Below are 4,775 nucleotides of genomic sequence, written 5' to 3' on the forward strand. Positions count from 1 at the left end.
CAGGTCCACCTGCCTGAGCTGGCACAGGAAGTACATCCTCTGCTGTACCTTCTCGGTGCCGGTGCTGATGTTAAATGTCCACTTGAGGCCCTGGGAGACAGTGGAGCTCAGGAACCTGAAGGACATTACTGCTGATATACTGCTGCCGAGTATGTTGAGAGGGCTGGGGGGTGGGGGCTGGGGGCTCTTCCTAAAGTCCACTATCATATCCACTGTTTTGAGAGTGTTCAGCTCAAGGTTGTTATGCCTACACCACATGGCCAGCTTTTTACAAATTTTGAAGAAACTGCTGTGCCATATGAAAACTTCAGGATTTTAACAGTGGGGATCCTCTGAGGTGCAGTCATTTATGTGGAGGGAAAACAGCAGCGGACAGAGCACACATCCCTGGGGGGCACCTGTGCTCATAGCCCAGGTGCTGGATGTGATTTTCCCCAGCCTCACCTGCTGCTCCCTGTTTGTCAGAAAGCTGGTGATCCACTGACAGGTGGGGGCAGGCACAGTGAGCTGGGTCAGTTTGGAGTGGAGGATGTCTGGGATGATGGTGTTGAATGCTGAGCAGAAGTGCACAAAGAGGACCTGTGCATAGGTCCCTGGGGAGTCGAGATGTTGCAGAATGTAATGCAGTGCCATGTTGACTGCATCGTACACTGGCCTGTTTGCCCGGTAGGCAAACTGCAGGGGGTCCAGCACGAGGTCTATGATGTCCTTCAGGTGGGCCAACACCAGTCTTTCAAAGAATTTCATAACTACAGATGTCAGGGCGACGGGTCAGTATCATTCAGTCTGCTGATGGTGGGTTTCTTGGGGACCAGGATGATGGTGGAGCGTTTGAAGCAGGAAGGAACTTCAGACAGCTCCAGTGACATGCTGAAGATAAGTGTGAAGATGTGGGCCAGCTGATCAGCACAAGCTTTCAGGCAGGAGAGGGGCTCCATACTGCGGGGTTAGTTGCAACACTGCATTACAGCTAATCCCATGTATGTAAAAGCAATGACAAGAAGCTATTTCTTTGAAAAACAATCTATATTTTGCTGGTCTGTGGTGTTATTTTTATTTTCTGTCCTACCTTGTGGACAAAAATGTTATTTTTCATAGTTGGCCAATAAAGGTGATTATCCTTATCATATAGAACGATATTATAAAATGTAGTATTGTTGGGAAATATCCTTACTTGATACAATATAGAATTATATTTAATACATTTTATTTGCACCAATTTGTCAGACTTTTGTAGCCAGTGTTATAAATAACCTGCTGTGTGTTACAATTAACACCACCCATGGGGGAGGTTGTAACATCACATCTCCCATTGTATTCATTGGAACTGCACAAGAACAGTTGGTGCTAGGAACAAAGTTCAAGTGTTCATTTGTAGCAGATCTGTACACTGTATGTTGCTTGTGTAAAAATGTGATTGTTCCAACTTGCATATTGCATATAAATGGTTTCACAAAAACCAAAATGTGTTAGGTTGTACCCTGTGCTTTCCTAACACTCAAAAAGAAAGCAAATACACAATCTGTATTTGCCATGCCTTACTATTTCTATTACTCATTCCTATCACTTGTATTTTCTGTGTTCTGTCTGTGGGGTGCTAGCTATGAAGCTTCTCCTTTTCTATGACACTTTCACTAAAGCTTTACAAATAATCAACAAAATCTGCAATGTAATGCAAAAAGGATTTACACACTGAATGGAATGATGACATGTTCAGGTCAGCCTTAGTTTGGCTGCATGCTTAGTTTGGTTAGTAGATCAGCAGGACATTACATACAGGGATTTGACTAATGGTAATGTGCTTCTTTAGTGACTCCACTGTATATGTTGCTTAGCATAGTCAAGGCTGACAGAGCAAATGTAAGCCACTGTCCTAATGTATGGCCATTTTCAAGTGTTTGATGTATTGTTCTTTCCCAGCTATGTTTTCATTCTAAATGGAGATAGCCTGATACAGTAGCTGATGCTTTTTCTGCACTAAATTTCTCCTATTGGTCTCCATCCCTATCTTCATCGGCACATTTCTCCTTCTAAATCTCCCTTCTTATTCTCACTGTAGTTTGATTATGTCTTCCCCGTTTTTCTTTCCTGTTTCAGTTTTTCTTATCTCCTTTTTTCTTCTTTATGCTTCCTGTCTCTATTTATCCATCTATCCCTGCATGTCTTGTTTAGGTCCTCTCCCTACTAGTCTACTACTCTTAGCACAATTAATTTATCCTGTTTCTCTTTTCCTCTACCACCTTCCCCCTCTTTCACTCTCCCTGACTGTTTTTCATTCTTACTCTCTCCCTCACTCGCCCATGTTGTTCTCTCTGCAGCTGCACACTTAAAGACCCTTGCTGCATTATCCTTTTAATGAAGGCCTGGGCAGAAAGCAGGGAGGCTGAGGACAAAGACGAGGCCATCGCTGCCACAGCAGCCTTCAAACCTCATTAACTTTTGTCCTGTTGTAGCAGTCATGCACACACATGTGCACACTTCTGTTTTTATGTGGAAATAAGGAATGCATAATGCATTCCCTATAGCCCCTTACTCTAACCTTAGCCATTGCAACTAAATACCTAAGTCCAACTTTATCCTAACCCAAAGATAAACCTAATTCTCACCCGAACCCTCAAACCAAGTCTTCACCCTTAAACAGCACTTTGATGGTGCACAGAAAGTGAGGACTGGCCAAAATGGCCAGCCAGTGAAAGTGCAACAAGGAGGAGTTGTGAATCAGTGAAACTACAAAAGAGGCTTTACACTGTGGCGGTAAAATCACAGTCCTGTAGTTTTTAATGCCGTTTTGTTTTTGATCATTGTAATGTTTATTTGAAACATCGGGGGCGGCTGTGACTCAGCCGGAGGAGGAAGAGCAGGTCGTTTCCTAACCGGAGGATTAGCGGTTCGATTCCCAGCTTGTCCAGTCAACATGTCGAAGTGTCCTTGAGCAAGACACTGAACCCCCAGTTGCTCCCAGTGATAACACTAGTGTGTAAATGTGTGAGTGTTTGGATGGGTGAATGGTCAAGTAGTGTGAAAGTGCTTTGAGTGTGCTATAAAGCATTAAAAAATAAGACCATTTACAGCGCATATTTTGACTTCACATAAAAGCTGGTTATAATGGCTTTGTTCTATTAATGTTTCCCAGTAAGTCATGGCACTGATCCACCATGCACAATACCTACAGCCTGAAACTGATGCAGCTAAATGGAATTAACCCATGTTTAAATTAGTTATTTACAAGTGTAACTTGTATTACACCTGCTATGGCATGGCCTTTACAGAAAACTGTGCTTCACTAAAGGTGACATCCTCAATAGACAAAAGGTAGAAGGTTTGCACACCCAAATTGAAAAGAAAGGGGGAAAAAAAACACAAACATGTCCTCCAAACATTCTCTGTTCTTCCATCACTGTCTGGTTTGGCTCAGCAACTAAACAGGACAAGTACAGACTTCAGCAGACAGTCAGGACTGCAGAAAGACTCATCGGTACCAGCCTGCTCTCCATGGAGGACCTGTACACCTCACAGCTCAACAGGAGGGCAGAGAAGATTTCTGCAGCCCCCTCACACCCTGGACACAATCTATTTGAACTCAATAAACTGTTTGTATGCCAAAACAACCAGATACAAGGACAGTTTCTTCCCCTGGACCATCACACTGATGAACACTTGACTGGCCATTGTAGATGAGTCTGAGTCTTAAAGACTCAAACAGTGTTACTGAAGCTACATTACAAACATAGCTTTTCAAGCTATTGATTACTTCACACTGGAAGAAGTTGAACTACAACAAAGCTACTGTAGTGAGAAATGTTTGGTTAACTAAAACAGAGTAAGTCAAACTACACTGTAAAAAAATGATCAAATTGTACATGTGATACAAAACTTTAACAAAATATAATAAAATCACATGTTGGCATAAAATGTCACTGAGTTGAATGTATTGACTGAGACCTGAATCTGTCCCATCTGGGCTCAACTGTCCGACTTGAGCACTGGTGTAAAAATGGGCTTGTTGTCTCACTTAATAAGTATAATCAGCTTTATTGGCTAAGTATGTTACACACAAGGAATTTGTTTCCGGTACAGAACCGATGGCAGCCATCTGCAGCGCCAACTTAACCAATGGCTCTAACTATCTGGGGCAACTGGGGGGTTCAGTGTCTTACCCAAGGACACTTCAACACGTGGACTGCAGGCACCAACATTCAAACCTTCAACCTTCTGGTTGGGAAACGACTGCTCTACCCACCACACCACTGTTGCCTCCCCAAAAGACAAACATCACGAACAGGATTCAAACCTGTGTGTGGAAACCCCATTGGATTTCAAGTCCATCACCTTAACCTCTCGGCCACCATGACTTGTTGTCTCATTTGTCAGCTTTGTCTTCAAGTCCTCAGCTTGTACCTTTTTAGACAGTGTGAACAGCTTGTGTCAGGATCGATGAGTAAAGCTGACAGATGAGAGTGAGCAGCTAGCTTTAGCTTTACTGAGCACAGGTAAGAGCATACAGTGCAGTAGTCCAAAAACATAATCCAAGCCCATATTAACAATCCAGGGTCAGTACCAGCAAACTCACACAGCCAAGGAATCCAAAACCAAGAAGTCAGAGAGGGGAGTCCGATAGTCCAAACACAGAAAACAGTCGGCCACAGGACCAAGCAGGAGGCCGCTGGTCTGGGAGTTGTCTTCGGTTGGTGGACAGAGAACCGGGGGGTTCCACCAGACTGGACCATAGCCGAGGGGACCCCAGCCCCCATGGGAACAGGAACAAGCTAGGAGGT

General features: G+C 43.8%; 1 non-coding gene across 1 annotated transcript; it reads right to left on the reverse strand.

The window, feature by feature from the left end:
- Positions 1-4,270: 4,270 nt before the first annotated feature.
- Positions 4,271-4,352, reverse strand: trnas-uga (transfer RNA serine (anticodon UGA)). The gene has a single exon. It is a non-coding gene; the product is annotated as a tRNA-Ser (tRNA).
- Between the last annotated feature and the right edge of the window lie 423 nt (positions 4,353-4,775).

This window comes from Monopterus albus, unplaced genomic scaffold (assembly GCF_001952655.1).
Source record: "Monopterus albus unplaced genomic scaffold, M_albus_1.0 scaffold81.1, whole genome shotgun sequence".
NCBI lineage: Eukaryota > Metazoa > Chordata > Actinopteri > Synbranchiformes > Synbranchidae > Monopterus > Monopterus albus.